This window comes from Lissotriton helveticus, chromosome 6 (genome assembly GCF_964261635.1).
Source record: "Lissotriton helveticus chromosome 6, aLisHel1.1, whole genome shotgun sequence".
NCBI classification, from domain to species: Eukaryota; Metazoa; Chordata; class Amphibia; order Caudata; family Salamandridae; genus Lissotriton; species Lissotriton helveticus.
Window position 1 is genome coordinate 1,430,005,406 of NC_136067.1, and position 14,065 is coordinate 1,430,019,470.

Here is a 14,065-nt window from a genome sequence, read left to right on the forward strand (position 1 = left end):
CCTTCTACATTACTTTATTTCCCTTTCTGTGTCCTTCACTCTTACTTTATTTCTTAATACACTTATGATTTGTAACCTCTTCATTTGTATCTTTTATTTTAAAATATATATTTTACTTATTACTTATTTTTTCTTCTCTCTTTCACAGATACAAAGTGTAGTAAAAAAATCTAATTAAAGTTACATTAATTTTATGGTAAGTGTGACTAAAAAAATGTAGTTTGTCATCACCCTTTGCTTTAACCTCACTATTATTCTCTCACCCTACCTCACTCCTGTTTCCTTACTCTGCTTCCCTCACTTATTCTTATCCTCCATGTTTACTCCCCTTTCCCTAACTCCCCTCCCACATTCAACTTCTCAGTCCCCCTGCTTTACTTCCCTTACCCTCTGTTCCCTTCCTTTGCTCCCTCACTCATTCCCTTAATCATTTACTTCACTCCTGTCACTCTTTCTCTCAGTCCGTCTGTCCTCACAGTTCCTCACTTCCGTTCCCTCACTCTGTCTCTCTTATCGTCGCTGTCTCTCCCCTCATTCTGTCAATACTCTTTCGTCATGCTCACTCCCTACAACTCACCCACACTCCTTCACTTACCTTTCTTTGCTGCTTCACTCATTCCCTTTCAGTCCTCCTTCTTTTACTCTCTCTCTCTCTCCTTTCTCTCTGTCACTCCCCATGTCTTACCCTTATTCACTTTTATCCACCGTCTTTCACCCTTCTTTACTTACAGTCGCTGCTTTTTTCTAATCCTCCCTCACTGTTTTACTATCTAATACACAGTCCCTTTGTGTTGCTCCCTCTAGCTCTCTTTCTCTTATCACTCTCTCGGTCCCTTTCCCTCATGCTCACTCCTTCATTCTTTTTTTTCGGTGCGAGCAACGGTGCGCGCCCCGGTGCACGTACAGGTATGCGTACCCTGGAGAGAAAAAAAAAAAAGGAGTTTTTTTAAAATGTTTTTTTTATAAATTAGAGGTAGTTCTAAAAATAACTTTTTTTATTCTTTTTGTTTTATATTTTTTATTGTTTTTTTGAACATTTTTTAATTTTTTGGGCTTTTCTGAACAGTTTATATTTTTTTTGTATTTTTTGGGGGGAGAAACAAAAAACAGGGAATTGAAAACTGCTCAACTGGAGCACAAAAAAATCTGGAAAAATTATGGTTTCCTTGGGCATTTGTGGTTATCCATAGCAACATTGATTAGTGTAATGCTTTGCTGACCATAACTAATTGTTTTGTTACAATATATACAAACAATTTTGTATCCCCAAACTTGTTTGTAGATTTGGAATCACCTCACTTGCCTCTGGACCCGATGGAGTGGGTTCTTTGGATGTTGAGGTTCTGGATGATGATTGGGGTAGGTTTCTGCAGAGGTCCCTCACCTCTGCTGCAGAATAGTTGTTAGGGTGCAAACGCATCATGTGCCGAATCATAGTATGATTCCCAAAGGAATATTTTTTTGCAGGGTTCCCCCTGGATAGCACAGCACCACAGATGAGACAAGCCACCTTCGCAGCGTTGACTTTTTTTGAACCCCTTGGGATTTTGTAAAACTCCAAAATGAAGTGCTCTTTTGGTTTGTATGGGGGATTGTCTTCAGGCAGGAACTGCCTTCTTTCTCTCTTCCTCCTCCTCCTCTTGACCACCAATGTGATCTTCTGGTGGTCCTTTTGATGGTGGTGGGGCAGATGCTCCAGCTGCTGATATGACTGTAGCCATATCTGTAAGAAAAAAGCAGGTCTTCCTCACTCAAAGAACAAAGTGAGAATGAGGAAAAAAGGTGGGGGCTTTCATCATTTGGAAAACAAAACTGTACTGAACCAATTAAAAGTGTTATTTTCAAGTCACATGATCCGGGCTTTCATCATTTGGAAACCAAAACTGATCTGAACCAATGAAAAGTGTTATTTTCAGATCACATGACCAGACGCGCTTACGCTACGCGCCCCGTGGCGTGCCCGTAGTCGCGCCCCGGGGCCTGCCCGGCAGCGCTTACGTTGCGTGATCGTATGCGCTCGGGTGCTTCCGGGTGCGCTTACGCCGTGCGTCATATGATGCATCACGCGGCTACGCGATACATCACGATGTTGTTTTCGTTCGCGGCAATAGCGCTAACGGGACGCTCACCGGTACACGCCCCGGGGCGCGCCTTAACAGTGCGCTCACCAGTGAGCGCATCGGTACGCGCCCCGGGGCACAAAAAATAAATAGTATTACATAATTATAAAATATAAAATTCATTATAAAAAATATTACATTTCATACCTATAGAGATTTGCTATTAAAAAAACCTATGAAATTCACTGAAAAAACCATAGGTTTCACATCAGTTATAGTTAGGAATTAGCATTTAAAAAACCAATGAAATTCACTGAAAAAACCATAGGTTTGACACCAGTTATAGTTAGCTGGAAATTTTACTCGCATAAAACCAATGAAATTCCCACGTTATAGTTAGTTGGACTCACTATAACTTGTGCGTGCAATGCACTGCTGATGACGTCACATATTACATCACTCATGACATGGTCAGTGACATCACTCATGACATCACTGATGACACCATCCTTGTGACAGACCTCTTTTCACTGTAATGTAACCCTTGAAACACATTCAAAAATAGAAACTAAAATTTTCAAAAAAAATGGATACCCATACCAGTTACAACAACCAATTCAATAATTCCACCATCTATATACACATCCACTCATTGACCAATAGTTCTATATAGTCACTCATACATATACTCACTCATCATATGTAGTGATACACCTACACATCCTATTACACACCGACAGTCATCCAAAAGATACTCTCACACATGCAAATAAACTATTGAACATCCATTTATTTGCATATACAGCTATACACACACTACCACCTTACTTCTAAGGAAACTTACACATACTCTCTTATAGAAACACATACTTATTTAAACAGGAACTCTTACAATCTCTTACTCTTACATATACTCACTTATATACACATCAATATTCACATATATTAGATTAAAACATATGTAGTTACTGATAAAGACACTAGTGAGACAGTCATTCAGTCACTAACACACATATACACTCATCCACCCATACAGTCCAGCACATATGCTGTCTTCAAAACACATACAAACATAGTCAGTCACTCATGCATCTATGTGCTAAGTAATACCCCCACCAAACCATACAAACACTCATACTGATACTAAGAAAAACATCTAATAACCCATATACCTACACATGTAGCTACTCACCAACCCATGCAGCCACTTATACACAAAGTGAAACACTAATCCATATATTTAAATATTTAAACATTACTCACTAATATATGTATTCACTGAGATACACTTAATAAGCGAGTTAACCAATCAATTTTTTTTTAAAACATCCATGTAAACACTTATTTAAACATTTATTCTTCCATCAACTTTTATATATACATATAGAACACAATTATTTTTTAAAAATACAGACATTCACTGGATGGTGTCATGAGTGAGGTCACTGACCATGTCATGAGTGATGTAATATGTGACGTCATCAGCAGTGCATTGCACGCGCATGTTATAGTGAGTCCAACTAACTATAACGTGGGAATTTCATTGGTTTTATGAGAGTAAAATTTCCAGCTAACTAACTGGTGTCAAACCTATGGTTTTTTCAGTGAATTTGATAGGTTTTTTTAAATGCTAATTCCCAACTATAACTGATGTGAAACCTATGGTTTTTTCAGTGAATATATATCTCCCCAAAGCTAGCTTTCGCTCTGAACCCCTGCCACTTCCTACTACCAAAGGTGCACAAATGCCTCACGAACCTCCGGGTAGACCTATTGTTTCATCCAGGGGGAGTTGCTGGGAGAACACGTCGCGGTACATCGACTTCTTCCTGCAACCACTTGTGCAAAGTCTCCCGTCTTACCTGAAGGATTCAGGAGATTTCCTCAGGAAGATTGAAGGTAAAGGATGGACACCCGGGAGGCAGCTTATGACCCTAGACGTCAATAGCTTATACACCTGTATCCCACACCACCTGGGGATACAGGCATGCAGATATTTCCTAGAAGCCAGATCCATATCGTACTTGATGCATACCGAAATGATTTTGGACATGGCCCTATCATGTCTAACTCAGAATTTTTTCATTTTTAATGGGGAGATTTATCATCAACTCCTTGGGACTGCGATTGGATCCTGCTTCGCTCCCAGCTTTGCAGGACTGTATTTAGGCTGGTGGGAGGAGCAGGTGGTCCGACAGTCCCATGAGTACAAGACCAAAGTCATTAAATGGCTGAGGTATATAGACTATGTTTTCGTCATTTGGAATGGCACCAATGACAAAGCCCTTGATTTCGTGAGAACCCTCAACAATAATGAACTTAATCTCTCCTTCACCTATCATTTTGACAGTCAAGAGGTGGATTTTCTTGATTTAAAGGTCAAGGTGGTCGACAACGCCCTTACCACTGTCCTGTTTAGAAAAGAAACTGCAGGCAACAGCCTCCTCCACGCCCGGAGTGGTCATCCTACTAATCTTGTCAACTTCATACCTGTGGGCGAATTCCTTCGAGCGAAGCCCAACTGCTCCAACGAAGGAGATTACGCCAGAGGTGAAGGTCATGACAGAACGTTTTAGGCAAAGGGGATACAGCAGTAAATGCATCAAAACAGCCATCACGAAAGTCAATACACTTGATAGGGGAAGCCTCCTTAAAGAGAAAAATAAAAGCACAGGTGATAGAGAAATTGTTACCACCAGATTCATTAGTGACTACCATGGCCAAGCAAGAGGTCAGAAAAGCCTTTGATAAATACTGGAATGTCCTCAAATTGGACAAAGACCTATCCACAGGAATTGGCCCACACCCTCAAATCACATATAGGAGAGCTAAATCTCTTAAAGATAGTGTTTGCACCACACTCATCCCCGGGAAAACCAAAACTAATCCAGTGAGGGGGTTTTATGTCTGCGGAAAGTGTAAAGCCTGCAGACATAGTGGAAGCATCAAGGAAGTCAAACTCTCCAAAGAACATGATACTTTCAAAATCGACACATACATCATGTCATACCGACCATGCGGTCTACGCCCTTAGATGCCCCTGCCAATTATACTATATTGGCAGCACCAAACTTCCAGCCAAGGACAGAGTATTGCAACACATGAGGGCTATCACTAAAAAAGATAAGAGTTACCCGATAGCAAGACATTGAGTCCCACCATAAAAGCAATGCCAGTCTCTTGTCTTTCTGCATCCTGTTGTCAGTCCCCCTGAGAGAGCGAGGTTGGGATAGACTGCAGGAATTACGCAGACTTGAATCAAAACTCTTCATTAAATACCACACTATGGAGCCAGGAGGCCATAACCATGATGAGGAACTGGAAGTACACTTGGGTTAACTGTTTATAAATGATACAATTGGTTTCTATTGTGATGATGTATCCTATTTTGCTAGTTCGGCTCCTCTGAATTTTAATAGTCTGTGAGATGTATGTGGTCGTTTTAGATGCAAGTTAATGTATCTTTTTCACTTTTTGCACAGTTAGTCACCATGTTCTGGTTTTATTTTGTCAGATCTCTGAAAGGATGAACATGAGAATGCACTGCACGGTCATCTGACTTCACCTTATGTATGGCAGTTGGGAACGAATGAATTGAAGAAGTGGCGAACTCCCCCATTTTTGTCATTCTGCTAGAACTAGTATGGCGTTATGGTGTGCCCACTGGGGCGTATTTTATGACTCAATCATCGATGAGCCTGACCCATGACAGACATTTTGCCCACAGGGGCGCAAACAGTAGTGCACATTGAGCAGTTGAAGTATTGAGAATGCTCATGCTCTTCCAAGGCTGAACGCGCTGACTGAGACCATGCTAAACCAGGCTGTTTATTTTTCTGAGCCCTATTGTTTATTTTGACGGTGTCGCGATTAACTAGATTTGCTTCGTGGACTACATCCAGCAGTCACAGTATATGCAAGCGTTAATCAGGCTTTTTCACTTCATTTTTGAAACACCAAATCTTTATTGACAGTGTCATGAAAGACATTTGCGATGGTAACAAAGCACTGAATGACGAAAGGGGGAAGCCCACTTGGGCGTTAATTTTGTTTTATTTCATTTCATTTTATTTCTGCTAAAGAATCATTGGCATTTAGCAGTTATATAACATCAATCCACTTATGTTTCACTGGATACGTTTGAAATTACTCAAGCAATTGTATTTTTGTGCCATTCAACAATAGCAACTATACTGCCTAGAAATGTTTATTTTCTTTATAAAGTAGAACACGTAATGTTTGATTTATTGTATCCAGGGCTGACGTGCATTGTAGCTCGATAATGTTTCAGACCTGTGAGTCTGTTTACTGTGTTCACGAACATGTGACCGTATTTAACTCACCCTTACACAAACACGCTCGTGATCAAGAGGGAGTATCCTCGAAACGCGTAGAGTGGAGCCTTAATAAAGGTCGTATTTCTGCACAAGCTGGCCCGGACATTCCTTTCTTCAAATTTGATCCTTGGACTAAGTTTGATTGATTGATTTATATATATCAATCATGCAGGGTTCTCAAGGGGATCTTGTGGGACTGCTATTCTTCACTGCCGCATCCCCTTTGTACACACCATACACTGGCTGGATCAAAGCGGTCGCTAGGTCTTGTTGTCAGGAACACTTTATGGGGAACGCCTAACTCTAGGAATCATCTACGCCCCCCTCACCTTTGGGCACCACCTTTGTCGAATGGCTAACCAGTTTGTGGGGAGAACTGACGACTTAATGCTTCTGAGAGGGGACTGGAATGACACCATAATAGTAGAGGATAGAGCTCGTACATCAGGGCAAGAGTGCCCTGTAGACCGATCCAAACTCCATTTAATTAGCAACCACAAAAGAGCTAGATTAGAGTTGCACCACTTATGAAGTAATCAAATCCATGCAAATAGTTATAGCTCTATGAGGCGTCAAGTAAGAAAATCTCTATGGTTTCATTCTTAAAGAGCAACAGCCAACGCGTTTCGTCCTGACACAGGACTTCTTCAGGGCTGTACATTTAAAAACATGTAAAGACGACATTTATAATACATAAACTGTACAACATTAATATATATGTATAAGATGTTGAAAACATCAGATAAATCACATGTACGCAGAAACTAATTAGCAACCAAACTAGGTTGGTCAGAAGTTTGGCAAGAATATCACCCATCCGAGCTAGGCTATACATACTTGTCCTCTGTTCATAAATCTTTGTCCCATCTGGACTACATGTTCGTCCCACATGGATACGTTCATCGGGTCTCCAGTGTGTAACCTTCCCAGAGGTCTGACCATTCCCAGCTGACCACTCATGCTCCAGTTACACTCCTACAAACCTCCATTCAGGTGGTGGAGGTCTCCCCAGCACCTACGTGACAGTATCTGGAGACTTTGTCGCTAGCAGTCTCAGACTATTTTGTACATAATGGAAAATAGACTCCCACTAAGTGTACTTTATGGGACGCCATGAAGCCTACTATCCGTGATGTAGTTATCAGTTTCCGTGCAATGTCTAAACGTAATCGATGGGCACACCTAGTAGAGTTAAAGGACCACCAGAGAGCCCTGAAGGCACAGTGCCTCACCAACTCAAATCCCACTCTAAAACATCAAATACTGCAGGCGCCACAGTCCCATGTTATGGGTGAGGGCAAAGAAATTAATCGAACAATGGGGAGACAAAACTAGCAAAATGCTCCATAGGTTAGGCCAGGCAGAAAAGTCCTCTACCAGCGTCCCAATGCATTGAGACGAAGGCGGGGGCCTTGTGCTCGTCCCTGGAGACTGTGGCTGCCGAGTTTGCACGCTATTTCACTTTGCTATATGCGAGCCAAGAGCAACTATTAGAGTCCTCTATCTGCAAATTCTTGCAATATATTTCCACTTACGGACTCTGGACGGGACCAACTCGATGCTCCCATTATGGTGGACGAGCTCAGTGCCGCATTGGCAGCCATACATCCAGGTCCTGCTCCCTGACCAAATGGCTTTCCAATGGAGTTCCTCAGACCGCACATGAACGTACTGGGCCCACGCCTGCTCAATGCCATACAGGAGGCAGCCAACCAATCTCAACTCCCCCCTGGAGTGGCGGCATGCAGAGAAAAACCAGGACGTCCACCAGAAGACCCCACATCGTACAGACCTAACTCACTTATCAACTTTGAGTCTAAGCTTCTGGGCAAAGTCCTCACAGACCGCCTTAGACCCTGTATACTAGATCTGATTCAGTCGGATCAGTCTGGGTTTATGTCCCATCCCTCCACATGCCATAACATTAGACGCGTGCATAATGCTATGGCTAGAGCCCCAGAACTTGGACAGCTATATAGCTCACGGACATCGACAAGGCATTCAACTCTTAGCTGAGCTACCTCTTTCAACTCTTTGAAGCCGGTAACTTTGGCCCGTGCTTCCCAACTCGTGTGCCTCCTCTATACAGGGCTAACTGCCTCGATTCAAGTCGCTGGACATCGCTCAGCCCCATTCCCAATACTTTGCAGTACGCAGCAGGGCTGCCCCTTTCCACCATTGTTTGCCCTTGCTGTGGAACCTCTGGCGGTGTGGGTACGCGGAGATCCGGTGCTTTGACTGGGATACATGTCGATCTGACAGCATTGCACTATATGCGGAAAACGTCCTATTCTTTATGACAGACCCGTGGTTTGGGGGCCCCGCATCTTACTGATCCTGCGTGTATTTGGTAAAACCACGGGGCTTCACACGAACCCCACCAAGTCTGTACTATTCCCAGTATATGGACACAAGGGCAGCGAGAAGTGGGCTGAGCAGTTGTCACGCACTACCACTGACTTAAAGTACCTCTGCATCTTTATGTCGTCCTTCCCAGAGACCTCATGGGCTCGTAACATCAATCCTCTCCCTGAAAGCCTTGAAGACAAGACGTCGGTTTAGTCCTCTCTTCAGCTCTGTGGACAATTGGAATTTTTTTTAATGGTTTCCCTACCCAGAACCCTCAACAGGCTGCAGAATTTCTCATATGCTATACTGCAGGCTTGGTTTACTCAGGTGAATGCCTTACACAAGTTTCTCTGAAATGACGGAGCCGTAAGAGTGGCGTTGAGCATGTGCACGCAGTAAACAGTGCGGTGGTATAGCAGCATCAGACATTTATGCCTACTATGTGGCTTCCCACCTACAAGTGGTCAATGAATGGTGGTACAACCCACCATCGGACCCAGCATATGAAGTGGATCATATGGCAATGGGAAATACTCCTTCAATACCTATATAGTTCGCAGAACTTGGCTTTTCTACCCCCGCCAGCAGCATGATCATCTGTCTATGGCGGGCTACGGTCCAACAGATGGGACGGCATGGCCGCCTGACTCAGGCGACCCCACTGTGTCACAGGACACTGGTGTGCTTGGTAACAGCACTTGCAGAGGTTGGGAATATCCACCCTGGGAGACGTAGTGCGATACACCGTATTAAAGTCATATCAACAACTCCAGTTTCAATTACACAAGTCGCAATTCTATAAACTGCTACAACTTCGGCATGCACTTAACCCCATACTGCAACAGACCAATAACTTACCCAAATTCCATCCCTAGAAGGATGCCTCCTGATGGGTGACATAGGTGCTCACAAGACCCCCCCATGTAGATCAAACCCTGACAAAGCACAATCATACCTCATTACACAAGACCAGAACAGCTTGGGAGGTGGAAATACCAGACCTAACCGATGACGTATGGGCGGAAGCCTTGGCCAGCTCCGAGGTGCAGCAATCTCAACAAGATACAGACTGATAACAGTTTAAATACTAGCACCGTACATAATATACTTGATTCAGACTATGGAAGATGGGTGCCATCCAGTCCCCTGCATGCCCGAGATGTGGGATGGATGAGGGACCTTCATGCATACTGTCAGGGGCTGTACCGCATTGCAACCATTTTGGCGGAAAGTAGTGGCTTGCCTGAGCGAGGTGCAGTTGTGGATCTACCTCTTGAGCCGAAGTTATTGTTACTACATAGCACCGATAGTATTGGGGGGAGCAGATAAAAACAGCACTTATTGTTTTTAGCAGTCATTATTGCTAAAAAAGATATCACTCAGCAGTGGAAAAGTGTTCCCCTTTTAAAGAGCAGCAGATGGAAAAATGGCATAAATAAATGTATGAATGCAGAGATTGCTGCGTTTCAGGCTCCGGGATGTCCCCAAAAGCATAACAAAATATGGCTGCAGTGGGCGGACTACAGGGGCAGAGGTTTAGCCTAACTCATCGAGTTAGACACTTGAAAGACTAGGTCCCCTTGATGAGATTGGTCTCCATACACCAGAGTTTCATTAGGTCACTTCCAGACGCGTATTCAGTGATTAGATTATAATTTGGTGGCATTTTAAAAGAACTGCACAATTAAGTTAGTTATGTTTGGGAGTTATTCAACAAATACAAACAGATGTATATGGTGTTCAGCATATCCATCACAATGTATCCTCCGGGACACGTCCAGGTATATACCATGCAAAATAAAATATATTTAAAAAAAATAAACATTGCCCCAACTTCAACATCCCTGTAACCTTGGGTCAGCACAGTAACCACAAGCGCCACATCCTCCTTCCCCGCCCAAGCGCCCCCGGAAAACAGGACCCTAGTGGTATTCCTGCTCGTGGATCGCACCACAAAAGCGATGCACAAAAAGGACTAGGTTTATAAGAGGTGTGCTGGGAAGGAGGTTCCCCTTCCCAACAATGCCGGTCACAAAGATGGCAAAGCATCCAAACAGGCAAAAACCTCACCTGATGCACACCAGGGAGGGATTACCTGCCTGCTTCTCCCACTCGGTGGGGGTTTGTGACATCAGGCAATAGGGAGCGACTGGGACACAAGCAATTCTGCATCCCTAACTTTTAGGAGAACAAAATATATATCTATATGTATCTCTATAGATCTAGATTCACTGGGAAAACAAAACGGTTACAGGGATATAATTAGACTAAGATTTCCCATGCGCAAATCCTTAGAAATTATAGTTACCAGAGCCAACTATAGCTTACACCACCCCCACGAACTGCTCATGGGCTCAAGTATTACATCATTCGGGACATAGTCCGTGACATCACTGATGACATCAATTGAGTCAGTTTTCTAAAAGCTTGTGTTAACATACTAAGGTACTAAAAATGTTTTAATTGGTAAAATTTGTGTACTACTGAGTGATACGATTACTAACATTGAGACTAGCTGTGACTATCTGAGTGGGCATGAGGGACTATATAGTGAATAAGTGGGTGCGTGAGGTACAATATTGGTGAGTGACTTCAGGAAGCTGTATTGGAGAGTGGCTGTATGGGTGGATGTGTGGGTGGAAGTAGATGTATGGGTGAGTGGCTGTGTGAGGGAAAGGCAGAATGGGTGAATAAGTGGCCATATGGGTGGGCGAGTGACGGTGTCTGAGCGGGTGCGGCTGTATAGGAGTGTGACTGTTGAGTGGCTGTTCTGGTGAATGAGTAGACGTGTGCTTGAATGGCAGTGTGAATGGGCAATGCAAGTGGTTGTGCGAATGGCTCTGGTGAGAGGCTGGATGGCAGTGAGTTTGTGGGTAGCTATATTGGAGTGGCTGTATGGGTAGCTGGCTGTGAAAGCAGGAGTGACTGAACTAGTAAGTGGGTGTAAATGAGATTGAGTAGAAGTCTGTGATAGTGGTTCTATGGTTGAAGTCACCAGGAATATCATTTGTGACGTCACTTTCCATGTCATGAGTGATGTAATATGTTAAGTCATAAGCAGTGCATTGCAGGGACATTAAGTGATACATTTGCTCAGGTAACTACTGAATTTCTACGGTTTTGTGCAGGTAAAATCTGAGCCCAACAACGTCCCTGTAACCTTTGTTTTTTTGAGTGAATTTCAGGTTTACATTTTTTAATGTAACCTTTGACAGGGTGGGAGTGGCTGAATAGGTCTTTGCGGTTGAGAGTCTGAATGGGTGAGAGTGGCACTATGTGTCTGAGCAGCAAGATCAAAAATGCCAACAGAGATCTTTCAGATAATTAGAACTATCATATCACCCAGTTCCACTCCAGGAAACTCAGGGGAGAAAAAATACTCCTCCGATTTGCCAAACCTGAACAACCCGAAATCCCCCCCCCCCCCCCCCCCCCCCCGAAGGCAACCTTTTAGGCATCCCAAACCTCACATGGAGTCTTCTCACAGACCTTCATAGTACAGTGAGGTCAGGCTCCCTCTTAGCCAAGGATGTGGAGGGTGGCTGGGCCCAAAAGCATTTTCCCTATTTTGCTACACTAGCTAAACCCATCTCTTATCAATAGGTAAGTGCGCCCCTCCCCGCCCCCCCAACGCTGCAACACATCAAGGCCCAAGCCCCGAAGCAGACTTGCACCAGAGCTCGCTGAGCCCGTGAGTGCTGAGAGGTGCTGGGAAAATTAGGAGTTAGACCCAGAAGGATTGTCCGGGCCGTGACAATGGGTGACTGGACTTCGGTCGGACCAAAGAGAACCTCATGAGATGTAGACCGTGCAACCAGGACCCCCACACCAGCTTTGTGGACCAAAAAGTACCTGCAGAAGACCCCTACTGACAGTGTTACATTCACAACATTGGAGCATCTTCCACCTCCCTCACCCAAGGCATCAGCAACTCCATGGGAATCTATTGCAACACGGATTAAGTACCTGGAACTGCTTGTGGCCTGGTTCTTCTGTGGCGGGGACTGTTTTCCGAGAGCTTTGCAGGCCAGCTAGAGACGGTCACTCCCAAGTACATTGACACTTGCCAGTTTTCTTTTGAAAAAGGTAGTGTCAAATTAGTTTAATTTGTCAGGGCTGGTTAGCAGTGGAGTAGAAATGCTCACATGTATTATTTCTTGTAAAATCCATCAAAGAAACCCTGCACTGGATAGTCTTCATTCTAGTGGAAGAGGTGTGGCGCCGCGGCCAGGGCGACTGATGCTGGAATGGACCACGGTTCGATCCCCGGCTCTGGCGGCAGGTTAGCCCAGCACCATGTGACTCTGGGCAATAGCTCGCTTAATCTTCCTGACGGCCCCCCAGCGCCTAGAGACCCTTACGGGTGATTGTGCGCTTTACAAATGTGGACTTTACTTTAGTGCCTAACTATGATGCTACTTTCTGTACAGTCCTGTAAATCCTGTTACCTTGTGACATTAGCTGTCCATTCAGGTATCAAATGTCAGTCGCTGTTTGAGCTTGGAGTGTACTTTTCTTGAACTTCGAAGTGAGTGGATTTATGTGGCAATCTTACTGGACACTGGGCTGGAAAAGGACCCCCCCCCCCCCCGCACACATTTAAATGAACGAATTGTGTGTTTATGAACTGTATGGTTTTATTAGTAAAACTGGATGTCTTTGCAAATGGAATTGTCATTTCAACTGAAAAGGTGTTGTCTAATAGTAGTGAGCTACCATGCACTCCATTTGCAACACTAAACTACACCACTGCATTCTACTGTTGCATTTTACGCCACTAAATTCAATGCCGCTGCACTTTATCCCACTATACTGTGCAACACTACACCAGTCCACGTTACATCTCCAGTCTTTGACAGTGTCTCTACGACACTCCATGCCACTCTCCTATGCTATTAACCTTGAACCATGCTAAACCGCTACCACACTGGTGCACATCATGGCTACAACAGGTTGACAAAGCAAATAGAACTTGGAAAGGCGACGACACCTATTGGGTTTGACAATGCTAGTTATAAATAGGTGTCGGATTTTGGGAATGTTTTGCTGATTTCTTTAATTGTTTTGGTGCGATTTAAATGCTTTACACTTTTTCATCTGGATAAGCCTTGCCGCTTAGTGCCCACAACAACCCACGGTTGAGCTGAGGGTTTGACAGACTAAACCTAAGGTCCATTAAGCGATGGTATTACACGGTGAGATTACACAACCCCACCATATAATGCACCCAATTATCTCTCAAGGTATCGTAACCTAGTCCATTTCATTCTTACCTTTTGTACTGAGTTTAAAGATAAAAAGGCAATGGGCTGTTAAAGC